This window comes from Phyllobates terribilis, unplaced genomic scaffold (genome assembly GCF_046119375.1).
Source record: "Phyllobates terribilis strain yellow unplaced genomic scaffold, ASM4611937v1 Scaffold_11__3_contigs__length_659146591, whole genome shotgun sequence".
NCBI classification, from domain to species: Eukaryota; Metazoa; Chordata; class Amphibia; order Anura; family Dendrobatidae; genus Phyllobates; species Phyllobates terribilis.
Window position 1 is genome coordinate 56,673,613 of NW_027362771.1, and position 14,265 is coordinate 56,687,877.

Here is a 14,265-nt window from a genome sequence, read left to right on the forward strand (position 1 = left end):
TGCCTTCGCAGTGGATTTAGTGGGGGGTCGTGGCAGATCCTGCCCACAACCTCCGGTCTCTGGCTGAGGATTAGTGCCCTCCACCAGCTTGGGATCCGGTACCCTTGTACCAACCCTTCACCCTTCTGGTTGTATTTGGGCTCTTGGGGTTCCCTCTTCTTCCCCCTCTGGGTCCTTTTCTTCTCCTCTCTCTCTTCTTTCAGGACTGCTTGACCCTCTACAAAAGACTGACTGGTAACTGTCTGCCTGTCTGACCCTGATCTAAGATGGTTCCCACCTTATATACTCCCTCTATGTGTGAGCTCAGGTGACCAGCACCCAATGAGCTCCTAGCATTACCCAGACTGCTCCCCCTATCTGCCCCTACACTACTGGGATGTTCCACCCCCCTCCCACTCCAGCCAGGGACAGACACTGTCGTACCTGCACATATACCTAGTGGGAGTACCATTGATCTGTCCCCCGGAAATGGGATGTATGTAGTGCATGCAGCCTACTGAGCTCAGTTCCACACTCCATCCTTACCCGGGAGTGGAATATCACACCTCTGGCTTGAGGTGCAATACCCCTGTAGCAGCCGAATCCTCAGGTTGCTACAGATGCACATGGGGGGGAGATGAGAGATGCACATGTGGGGGGGGGGATGAGAGATGCACATGTGGGGGGGAGATGAGAGATGCACATGTGGTGGAGGGGGATGAGAGAGGTGCACATGGGGGGAGATGAGAGCTGCACATGGGGGGGGTTTGAGAGCTTGCCATGGGGGTTTTGAGAGCTGCACATGGGGGGGGTGAGAGCTGCACATGGGGGGGATAAGAGCTGCACATGGGGGAATTGGGAGTAGGGGGATAATGAGCTGCACATAATGAATGTGGGGTGGGGGAGAGTAAATGATAAATGATGATGGGGTGGGGAGAGCACGGACATGATATATTGAATTGGGGCAGGGGGTTGCATGTAAATAATGAATGCGGGGAGCAGGAAGTATAGAGTAGGGGGCGTTGCGGATGCAGGAGTGTAACTAGTAACAAATTGGCGGAAAGAGTAGAGGTTCTAATTAAATTATATATTAAGTGCCTATTTACAGTTAATGGGGGCACCGTGGTGGATTACAATTTATATTTGGAATGGTAGGTTGCATAATAACTAACCATATATTGATGGTGGATGCACGTCTGTATTCAGCTGCGTAATGTAGAAGTTGGAGAATGTGCTCTAGATAACTGTGTTATTTTATGCAGACGAGTCCTGGCTGGAAGACGTGATGGCGGTCTGTGCTGGATGAAGGAGAAAAGCGTAGCTGAAGGACTTCACCTAGAGACGTCACCAGTGAGTCAGTGTATTACATGTACACTTACACTATATACTATGTACTGGGCTCCTGTGTATAATGTCACTGGTGATCACTGTATTACCTGTACACTATATACAGAGCTCCTGTGTATAATGTCACTGGTGATCATTGTATTACCTGTACACTGACACTATATACAGAGCTCCTGTGTATAATGTCACTGGTGATCACTAGATTACCTGGACACTTACATTATACATACCATGTATAGAGCTCCCGTGTATAATGACACTTATGGTAATATTAATAATGTGGTGGTAATATTAGTAATGTGGTGCTAATATGTGGTCTGGTCATGGTGTGGCAGTTTTTCTCCCTTCTGTGTGGTATTATTCGGTCACTATGTTGTGGTAATATGTGGTCTGGTCATGATGTGGCGGTATTCCCTGTATGTGGTATTATTTAAAAAAAAATTGTATATGACACATTCCCTTAAAGAAAACTAAATAAAAATATATCTAAAAAGAGTATTGGATATTTTAAGAAAATTTTAATAGGTTAGTGTAGGGCCCGGCCAGAAGAGTACCTTATCGTGGTGGCGGCTTTAAAAATCTTTTGGCCAAAACAAAAGCTGCTGGCTATGTATGTGGCGCCATCACATGGCCGAACGTCAGGAGAACCTGGTGGCAGCGACGTGGACGAGCGCCAGGATTCTGCAGGGATCGCATAGGGGTAAGTATAACAAGTTTTATTTTTTTTAAATACAATTAATTAACTAGGAGTGGGGGGAATCAGAGATGCACGGGGGGGGGGTGAGAGATGCACAGGGGGATGAGAGATGCACATGGGGGGGATGAGAGATGCACATGGGGGGGATGAGAGATGCACATGGGGGGGTGAGAGATGCACATGGGGGGATGAGAGCTGCACATGGGGGGGTGAGAGCTGCACATGGGGGGGTGAGAGATGCACATGGGGGGGATGAGAGATGCACGGGGGGGGGCATGAGAGATGCACGGGGGGGCATGAGAGATGCACGGGGGGGCATGAGAGATGCACGGGGGGGTGAGAGCTGCACATGGGGGGGTTATGTTTACATAACTTTGTTGCCTTATGAAGGAAGGGGGGGGGCCCCCAAAAATTTCTTGCACAGGGGCCCACTACAGTCTGTGTCCGCCCCTGCCCCAGATAGATATGAGCCGAGCCTTACTGCAATCTTTAGGAGGCAAAATGAACAAACCAACAGCAGTTCAAGAATTTTTTCTATTTATTTTTTACGCCGTTCCTTGTGCAGTATACATGATTTAGACGACTTTATTCTTTGGGTTGGTGCGATTACAGCGATACCAGATTTATGTTATCTTTTTATGTTTGCCAACTATCAGACACTAAAAGATGCTTTTTTCTTGTTGCAAAAACTAGTTTTTGTGTTGCCACATTTTGAGAGCTATAATTTTTCTAGAATTCTGCTGACAGAGTCATTTGAGGGGTTGTTTTTTTTTATTGGTACCACTTTCTGGCACACGCAATTTTTTTTTATTGCTTTCTACTTTGATTTTTGGGAGGCAGAATGAACAAGAACCAGCAATTCAGAAATAGTTTTTTTGGTTTTAAGCCATTGTGCCGTTGCTGTGTGGTAAAATTGATAAAGCAGCTTTATTCTTAAGCTTTATTAACATTTATTACATTTATTTATTATAATTTTTTTATGTTTTGCTTGTTTTACACAATTAAAGCTATTTAATAGAAAACAAAATTGTTTTTGCTTCACTGTATTCTGAGAGCTATAGTTTTTTTTTATTTTACCACTGATGATGCTGTATGGTGGCTTGTTTTTTGCGAGGCAAGATGATATTTTCAGCAATACCATTTTTATTTACATTCGTCTTTTTGATCGCATTTTATTGCACTTTTTGTTTGGTGATATGATGAAAAAGCATAGTTTTTTGCCTTGTTTTTTAATTATTTTTTTGGGAAAACTAACAGATATTCTTTCGGTGAATGTTTGACAAACACTTACATTAAATAAGTCTCCTCATGAATGTTACAACTGATTACTCAGTGAAATTGTGGTTATATTTATTAACCATTTTCTTCTTACACTGTGGATAATTATTTTTATGCATTATGACAATGTGAATAGATCAAGTAAGAATGTTAATAGGAAACTTTAGTGGTTTTTATTGACATCAAGGAACAATGACTCAGTCTTGGGAATTTTCCTTAATATGTACTGTACACAGTAAACTGCATTCCATTGTCTGAGCTAAACCTCTTTGAAAGCAGTTTAAGCAGTTGTCCTACAGCTCCTTCTATTTCTCCCTTCAAATATTGCTCTGCTTCTGTAAGCTTTACTGTACCTTAAGTCTGCAAATTAGGCAACATTCACACCCTAAGTGCATGATGTCCTGATAAGTAATGTGAAAAATTACACTATTCCACAATAAAATGTTCTAGCAATTTTCAAGAATGAATGAAAATCTGAAGTAGTACGTCAGCAACCTGACCTAAATGAGCACTTTATTTAACCGCAGCCTGTTTATCAGCTGCATTTCCTCTGGCAGTACCGTAAGGCTATAAAAGATATTGTTCTGGTGAGTCATACCCATCACCAACAATACCAGTAAATTAACTGTACTTTATACTTTTTGTTATTAATGATGCATTTATATACTTTCACAGCGTATGGCAGATGACTTTTATGTTTTTTTTTCCATCAGTGATATATATATGAAGCTTTAACCATCCACTCTGGCACCATCTTGAAGATCTGGAAGGCAATTCTGTCCTACGATCTCTTATCACATATCATACTTTTATCAAATCTAAACTGACAAAGTGAAAATGATATCGCAAATAAAAAGGGATTTAATGAACTGCAGGATTTCTAAAGTGGCAGATGCTGCTTGACACCTTAGACTAGGAATGTGATGTTTAATTTAACTTGTAGTACAGAATGGATCATTGCCATTGTTCAAATTTGACGAGACCAGATGGGCAATGCCATCAAGAAGCCTTTAGAGGGAATGTCACACTCCTGGAATTATGATGTGGAGTGGCATGATGTAAGGTAGCTGGACCACTCTAGTCTTCAAAACAGGTACACTAAAAGCTCAGCGTTACTTTGATTTTGTTCTCTAAAGTTTCCCAGAACTGTTTTCTTCAACATGACAATGCCAGACCACATGTTGCTCGTGCTACTGTGGATAGCCTGCAATGCCTAAGTGAGATAAGTGAGATACCATGGCCTACAGTGTCTCTGGACTTGTTTCCTATTAAGCACATCTAGGACGTCGGTCGGCAATTTGATAGGGAGCTGCCAGCAGCGGATCTTGATGATTTGCATGCCAAAGTGCATTCAGCGTGGCAGAACATTCCTCAATCAACAATCCATCCTGTGATTTTCAGAATTTGATGACTTCTCCTTCTTAGTGTTGCAATCTAAATACACTGACACACTCAAATACTATGCACATATTGTGTAATATGTGTAAAAAAGGTGTCTGTGCTTGGTGTTGCAATCTAAATGTTGAGAGTATATGTACACATCTATCTATCATGTTTATATACATGTGTGTGTGTGTGTGTGTGTGTGTATATATATATATATATATATATATATATATATATATATATATATATACAGTACAGACCAAAAGTTTGGACACACCATCTCATTTAAAGATTTTTCTGTATTTTCATGACTATGAAAATTGTACATTCACACTGAAGGCATCAAAACTATGAATTAACACATGTGGAATTATATACTTAACAAAAAAGTGTGAAACAACTGAAAATATGTCTTATATTCTAGGTTCTTCAAAGTAGCCACCTTTTGCTTTGATGACTGCTTTGCACACTCTTGGCATTCTCTGGATGAGCTTCAAGAGGTAGTCACCAGAAATGGTTTTCACTTCACAGGTGTGCCCTGTCAGGTTTAATAAGTGGGATTTCTTGCCTTATAAATGGGGTTGGGACCATCAGTTGTGTTGTGCAGAAGTCTGGTGGATACATAGCTGATAGTCCTACTGAATAGACTGTTAGAATTTGTTGCCCTCCTTTGTACCTTTTCAAGCTCATTTATATCCTTTCTATATATTGGGGCCCATAACTGAGCACAGTATTCCAAGTGTGGTCTGACCAGTGCTTTGTACAGTGGAAGAACAATGTTCTCATCCTTTGCAGCTATACCTCTTCTGATACATCCCATTACCCTGTTTGCCCTTACAGCAGCGGCCTGACTTTGGGCACTCCAATTTAGTTTGCTATCAATCAAGATGCCCAAGTCCTTCTCCATCTCTGAATTCCCCAATGATTTCCCATTCAGTGAGTACTGGTGACTTCCATTTTTCCTTCCCATATGTATGACCTTACATTTCTCCTCGTTAAACCTCATTTGCCATTTAATGCTCCACCTACCCAGCTTATCCAAATCCCTCTGTAGGTCTGCACTGTCCTCTTTTGTATTAATTGTTTTACATAACTTTGTGTCATCTGCAAATATTGATATTTTACTATTTATCCCGTTGACTATGTCGTTAATAAAGATATTAAATAACATTGGGCCTAGTACAGACCCCTGTGGTACCCCACTAGTGACGCTTACCCAATCTGAGTATATTCCATTTATAACCACCCTCTGCCTTCTATCCTTTAGCCAGTTAGCTACCCACTTGCAGACATTTTCCCCCAGCCCCATCATTCTCATTTTGTATACCAACCTATTATGTGGCACGCTATCGAACGCTTTTGAGAAGTCGAGATACACGACATCCACTGGTTCCCCCTGATCTACTCGAGAGCTAACCTCCTCGTAGAAGTCAATCAGGTTTGTTTGGCAGGAGCGATTCCTCATGAATCCATGTTGGTTCGGGATTAAAAGATTATTAGCATCAAGATGCTCCGTAATTGCCTCTTTAATGAAGCTTTCAAAAATTTTGCCCACAACGGACGTCAGACTCACCGGCCGATAGTTTCCGGCATCACTTTTCGCTCCCTTTTTGAATATTGGCACTACATTCGCCTGTCGCCAATCAAGTGGCACAGACCCAGTCTCAACAGAGTCCTTAAATATAAGATATAACGGTCTGTCTATCACATTACTTAGTTCCCTTACTACCCGTGGGTGTATGCCATCAGGTCCTGGTGATTTGTTTATTTTAATGTTACTGAGGCGTTTCTGTACCCCAGCTTGGGTTAGATTTGTCATACTTAGTGGAGGATTAAGTTTGTCACTTCTCATTTCTCCTGTTAGTTCGATTTCCTTTGTGAAAGTTGTCGAAAAAAAATTATTTAATAGATTAGCATTATCCTCATCTTTCTCTATGATTTTGCCTTCCTCACTTTTTATCGGTCCAATATTATCCGATTTAATCCTTTTACTATTTATATACGTAAAGAACAGTTTGGGATTTGATCTACTTTCCCTAGCAATACGTCTCTCTGTTTCCTCCTTCGCTATTTTTATTTGTTTTTTACAGGTTCTCGTTTTTTCCTTGTAACACATTAGTGCTTCCTTACTGTTTTCCTGTTTTAATCTCTTGAATGCCTCTTTTTTGCTATTTAACGCCCCTTTTACGTTCTTGTTCAACCATATTGGTTTCCTCTTATTTCTGGCCCTTTTATTCCCATACGGTATATATCTCTCGCACTGAGTATTCAGAATTCTTTTGTAGGTTTCCCTTTTACTATTTGTATTCCTTTGATTAAGAACTTTGTCCCAGTCAATAAGTTGAAGGCTTTATTTCAGCTGATGAAACTTCGCCCTCCTAAAGTTTAATGTTTTTGTTGTTCCCTTATTGATAACCCTACTGAAGGGCATTTTGAAGTCGATAATATTATGGTCGCTATTACCTAGGTGCCCCCCTATACCTCAGTTATTCTATCAGGCCTATTAGTCAATATTAAGTCCAACACGGCCTTCCCTCTCGTTGGTTCCTGCACTAGTTGGGAGAGATAATTATCCTTAATATTTGTCAAGAACCTTTTACCTTTCTGAGATCTACAGGTTTCTGTTTCCTAGTCAATATCCGGGTAGTTGAAATCCCCCATTACAATCACTTCATTATGTTTTGCTACTTTGTCTATTTGTCCTAATAGCAGATTCTCATTCTCCTCTGTTATATTTGGTGGCTTATAGCAGACCCCCAGTAATATTTTATTATTATTTTTAGTTCCCTCTATCTCTACTAGAGATGAGCGTTGTTCTACTCGAACTGTTCGCCAATCTCAAATTCGAGCTGTTTTGGGCGGTGTTCGAGCCGGTCGGCGAACACGAACAATTTGAGAAAAATTCGGCTGTTCGAGGTTATGTTCGATAACTGTTCGTGCACCAAAATCATAACTGGATTTTTTCTCAGTAATGATGAAAATTAATGTTAATACGCAGTTTGAGTGTACAGCGGGGCGGGGGGAGGGGCAGGGGATGGATCTCTGCAGGAACAATGAAGATCTCCATTTTTTTTTCTCTTTCCCGCATTTGCAGTGGGGAGGTGCAATCTGTCAGCCTATCAGCAGCGCACACACGGAGCGAAGTGCTTTTTTTCACACAAGCAAGGGCATGTGTGATTGGCAGTGTATGTCACATGTCCTTGCCCTATAAGACCAAGCCATTTTCCCCGTCGCCACCATTTTCTCACTGCTGCAGCTGCGTGTTAGACGGCACCGCTGTTGCTGTGTGCGCTATACCTTGTTAATTTCAAGCCAATTTTCGCACAAATATACAGATAGCTTGGGAGTAGGGAATAGTTGTGATTGCAGTCCTTTTAAGGACTAGGTTACAGCATTTCCTACGACTTTTATCAGGCAGGTCTGTGCTCTTAAATAGATAGATTGTGGGAGTAAAGACTAATTGTAATTGGAGTCCTTTTCAGGACTAGGTTACATCAGTTCCTATCAGTTTTTGCCAGGCAGGTCTGTGCCAGTGCTGTGCAAGTTTTTTTCACAGCATTTGGCTGAATCTAGCAAAGCTAATCCTTTTTGGCCTATTGCAGAGTGTGTTAGTCAGTGGAGTAGCCTATCTGTGTTGCAAGATATACCACCTGTGTATAGAATACCAATTTTTTTACTGCACCTAGTGAAGTAAAATCTTTTGGGCATAGCATCATTCTATTAGTCCATCTATACTGACCTCCATCAGGTTGCAAACTGAATATAATTTTTTTCTGCATCTAGCTCTGAAAAAATATTTGGGCTTCTAGCAGTGTGTGGGACTTGGTCTATTAGTCCATCTATACTGACCTCCATCAGGTTGCAAATTAAAAATAATTTTTTTCTTCATTTATCTCTGAAAAAATATTTGGGCTTCTAGCAGCGTGTGGGACTTGTTCTATTAGTCGATCTATACTGACCTCCATCAGGTTGCAAATTAAAAATAATTTTTTTCTGCATCTAGCTCTGAAAAAATATTTGGGCTTCTAGCAGTGTGTGGGACTTGGTCTATTAGTCCATCTATACTGACCTCCATCAGGTTGCAAATTAAAAATAATTTTTTTCTGCATCTAGCTCTGAAAAAATATTTGGGCTTCTAGCAGTGTGTGGGACTTGGTCTATTAGTCCATCTATACTGACCTCCATCAGGTTGCAAATTGAATAAAAAAATTTTCTGCATCTAGCTCTGAAAAAATATTTGGGCTTCTAGCGGTGTGTGGGACTTGGTCTATTAGTCCATCTATACTGACCTCCATCAGGTTGCAAATTAAAAATAATTTTTTTCTGCATCTAACCCAGCCAATAGTTTTGGCCTAATACCACAGTTTGGCCACTCAGCTCTGCTCGGTTACCATCCATTGTTTTTTTGTGCAAACAACTCCAGAGTTGTGAATTAGTTAACCACCAAAATGAGTGGAAAAAGGCCTGCTGCTGGTGGAAAGGGGAATAGGCGTGTTGGGAAGGGGAAAAAAGGTTGTGTCCGTGGGGTAGGTGCAGAAGAAAGACCATCTTCCAGCCAAACTAAAATGTCTACTTCTTTTAGCGGACAATGTGATAAGATCCCTTTCTTACGGCCACGCCAATCGCTACAAATTCCAGATGAGGCACAAAAACAGCAGGTGCTTCAACGGATATCAAGTGCTCCTTTAAGTGGGCTCTCCTCCACATCAACTTCAACATCACAAATACTCCAGTCCTCAAAGGTGTCACCCAAATCGCACTTGCTTCCTCACAGCTCCCAAATCTCCAGCTGCCCGTCTGAGTATGAGGTAGAACAGATGGTTGAGTCTGCAGAGCTGTTTACTCATACTATAGCCTGGGAATCAGAGGTCGACTCCAGCGCTTCTGTGAATCCAGACGAGGAAATGATCTGCACTGATGCTCAGAATCTTTATGAGTCGGATCCAGGACCAGACGCAGAAGGTTCTGACCATAATGTAGACCCTCATTCCCAAACTGTAACTCCTGTTGGTGGAGACAATGAGGAAGACGATGATAAGACTCAAATACCTGATTGGAGCGACAACTTTAGTTTTTTGTCAGGGCAGGAACAGGTTGGCTCTGAGGACGACGGGTGTGATAACGCACAGGGTGATGATGATGAGGTCGGAGATCCCACTTACTGTCAACCCACAGTCAGCCAAGAGATGAGGTCAGCAGAGGAGGTGGAGGAAGATGCTAGTGACGACGAGGTCAGGTTGCGCCTTCCTGGACAGAGACGTAGTACTGGAAGCACGTCAACAACTGCATCCTCAAACACAACTCTGCCTCTCACCACAAGTCGTGGTGGCTCTTCAGGTCGCATGGGTGCTAAGCCTTGCATAGCCTGGGCATTTTTTCAGATCGATAAAGATGACCCAACTCGTGTTATCTGTAACATTTGTCAGCAAAAGCTAAGTAGAGGCCAAAAAATACATAGTTTGAGTACTTCATGCATGAACCGGCACATGGACATGAAGCATAAGTTGCAGTGGGAAGCTCAGTGTGCTACAATGCGGTCTAGCCGGCCGGGCCAACCACCGTCTGCCATATCTTGTGCATCCGCGGCCTCTTCATCCTCTGTGACTGGGGGGACAGCAGTCACACCTGTTTTGGGGCGCAGACCTGCCACCTCTTTACCCGCAACAGCCAGCGTGATTGGCAGGTCATCATTTTCTTTGGAGGTGGTAACACCAGCTGGTCTTGAGCGCTGTCCGACATCAATTAGCACCACCTTTGGATCAAGGCAACCTAACATGTCCGCCTGCATCTTCCTCACAGACCGGCAGTTTGCCGGGGACACCCTTATCAACCCCGTCTAAGCACAATAGCCAGCCCTCGGTCCCTCAGATGTGGACAAGTAAAAGACCATTTCCTCCTAGCCATGAGAAAGCTAAGAGGTTGAATTTCACCATCTGCAAGCTCTTGGCTACAGAAATGCTGCCTTTCCGCCTGGTGGACACAGAGGATTTTCGAGACCTTATGTCCGTCGCAGTGCCCCAGTACCAGATGCCCAGTCGGCACTACTTCTCAAAGAAAGGTGTGCCTGCGCTCCACCAGCATGTCGCACACAACATCACCGCTTCTTTGAGAAACTCTGTGTGTGACAGGGTGCATTTCACCACAGACACTTGGACGAGTAGGCATGGACAGGGGCGTTACATGTCGCTGACTGGGCACTGGGTAACTATGGTGACAGCAGGACAAGGGGCTGCTGTCCAAGTCTTGCCGTCCCCACGAGTTGTGCGTCAATCCTCTTTATGTCATTTTTCCTCCACTGCTTCTGCCTCCTCAACCTCCTCTCGGTCTTCCACCTGCACCCAAAGCCTGTCTGGTCATGCCACAAGCTTTCTAACTGCGCAGAAGGGATCCTGCACACCTCCTTACTATGCTGGCAGTAGGGCTCAACGTCATCAGGCGGTTTTTACATTGAAATGTCTTGGAAATGTGAGTCACACAGCTGAGGAGTTGTGGTCAGCTCTGGAGAACCAATTTCATGAATGGTTGTCTCCACTGGACCTGAAACCAGGGAAGGCCGTGTGCGACAATGCTGCAAACCTGGGTGCGGCTCTTCGCCGGGGCAATGTCACACACGTGCCTTGTATGGCTCACGTGTTGAACCTGGTTGTCCAGCAATTTTTAGCCCACTATCCCAGACTAGATGGCCTTCTGCAGAGGGCACGGTCGCTGTGTGCTCACTTCCGCCGTTCGCATCCCGCAGCTCAGCGACTTACATCTCTGCAGAAGTCGTTGGGCCTGCCACTTCACCGGCTAAAATGCGATGTGCCTACCCGGTGGAATTCAACTCTGCACATGTTGCAGCGACTGTGGCAGCACCGACAAGCCCTGGTGCAATACGTTCTGACGTATAGCCTGGGCCAACGAGATTCAGAGGTGGGGCAAATCACGCTGGAGGAGTGGTCTCAGATCAGGGACCTATGCACCCTTCTGCACAGTTTTGAAATGGCGACGAAGATGTTTAGTGCTGACGATGCCATTATCAGCATGACTATTCCGGTGATTTACATGCTGGAGCACATGTTAAACAGAATTCGGAGTCAGGTGGTGGCACAAGAGGAGGTGGAGGAAGTAGAGGAGGAGGAGTTGTATGCGGAAGGGCTAACATCTGCAAGGTCCAGACGGTCGGCAGCACCAGGGCGGCAGGCATGTGAGGGTGGGGGAGATGATTTTACCAGGGCGCATGGTAGCAGCCAAACTAGTGAGGAAGGTGCAGGAGCCCAGGAAGAAGTGGAGGACGAACTGATGGAAGACTCATCAGATGAGGGAGACCTTGATCACATTTCTGTTGTGCGAGGTTGGGGGGAGAGGAGAGAGGAAGGAAGCATGATTGTTACCTCGCCACCAACACAACAGGGACTTGGTGCTCCTGGATGCGCAACACACATGAGTGCCTTCTTGCTGCACTACCTGCAACATGACCCTCGAATTGTGAGAATTAGAAATAATCCTGACTACTGGGTTGCCACACTGTTAGATCCCCGGTACAAAAGTAAATTTGCAGAAATTATTCCTGCCATAGAAAGGGATGCACGCATGCAGGAGTATCAGCAGAGACTGTTGCAGAATCTTACATGTGCTTTTCCACAAAATACCAGTGGTGCACGTAGTGAATCTCACAGTTCCAACTTGCCAACCGTGGTCTGTATGGAATTGTTCAATAAAGGGCCCAAAATTAAGATAACATAGATGGGAGAGGTCTCTATGAATAGGAATTCCTAAGTATTTGATACCCTGTGAGGGCCAGGCAAAGGGAAAGTTGGACTGGATGGAATCCTATATGGATTTAGGGAGGGAGACATCGAGGGCCTCAGACTTCGCTGCATTGATTTTAAAATTTTACCATGTAACAAAGTGATCTATTTCAGCCATAACAGCAGGGATGGATATATGTGATTGAGTGATATATACTAGGACATCATCAGCAAATAGAGAGCACTTGTACTCGGTGCCTCCCACCTCAATCCACCTAATATTGGGGTTATGGCGAATTGATGAGAGCAGGTGCTCCGTCACTAGGATGTATAAGAGAGGGGACAGAGGACATCCCTGCCTTGTCCCATTGGTGATTGTGAAAGGTGATGAAAATGTTCTGACGCACCCCCTGGGCCTTGGGACACCCGGAGCCGGACCCTTTTTGGTGGATGCTGGTGGTTGTAGTCTTCGTGGCGGCGATCCGGTTCCGTGGCTCAGGGCGGTCAAACCAGTGGCGGAACTATTTATGTGGTTTTGATGTTTAAATGTCCGACTACGCCACCCGTGGATTGCGGTCAGAGTGAACCGCCGCTACAGGGCAGACCGCTAAGGCTGGTGTTGTGGGTGCAGCAGAGCGTAGCATAACTCCCCACGGGAGGAGTATAGCCTCAGGGCAGTGTATGCGGAGGATGGGGGTGATGGTGCAGGGCAGCAGCAGTAACGACACGGAGTCAGTGATGCAGTTCAGGGCCTTTACTCACAGTTCTTATTATCCAGACCACGTCTGCAGGTAACGGCTGCCCACGTCGTACTGTGCTCACCAGGTGAGGGGCTCAGACAACTCCCAGATAACTTTGGAGCGCTTCACAGGACCCCCTTTGTGTGTCCTTTGTCTGGCCTTTCTTACCAACACTTCTGTCCGGCTGCCTCGGGCCTCCTCTTGGTAAACTTGGCGCCAGTTTCCCTGACCCTATGTGGTGCCTTCCTAGCGGGTGGAGCAAGGGGCTGCGCCACATAAAATGTCAGAGCCTCCGGTTTCTAGCTGAGGGTCGTTTCCTGCCTCCACTAGTTCGGGGACCGGTCTCCCCCTTTGGCCTGACCCCTCCACGCAGGTGGATTCGGGCGTGCGGTGGCGACTCGCCCGTCCGCACCCCTGGGATCCCTTCATTCCTCGTTCCTGGAGCCTTCTCCGCTCCTCTTCCTTCCTTCTCCTTCTTCCAGGCCTGGGCCTCTGTTACTAGGCCCGCCTCCGGAGCAGAGCTCATGCAGAGCCCCTGCTCCCTGCCACTTCTGCTCAGACTTCTCTGCACTGAACTAAGATGGTGCCCACCTTTTATACTCCCTTCTCAATGCACCCAGGAACTGCTTCCTCCCTGCTCCTGCACTGCAGGGTTCCCCTTCCTCAGTGTTCCCTCCCCCCACTCCAGCCAGGGACAGGGACTGTCGTGCCCATCTCAGGGGCATATTGGTCGCCCTGCCCCACGGCAATGTGGTGTAATGCATGCAGGTGTCGGGTCCTGATCCACACTCCATCCTTATCTGAGAGTGAGATATCACACCTCTGGGTGAGGTGCAATACGTCTGTAGCAACCGAGCCCTCAGGGTGCTACAGTTCCATTTATCTTCAGCCTAGGTGACGTATTGTGATACAGGGCCGTGATTTTGGCTATAAAAGGGTCCCCTAGACCCCTACCCCAAGCTTTTTAAGAGAATCATATATGGCGTGCCAGGAGACTCTATGGAATGCTTTCTCAGCATCCAACGAGAGTATCTACTTACAAATTTTTAACTGCATCTAGCCCAGGAAATACTTTGTGCCTAGTAGCAGTGTCTGCTAGTCAGCGGAT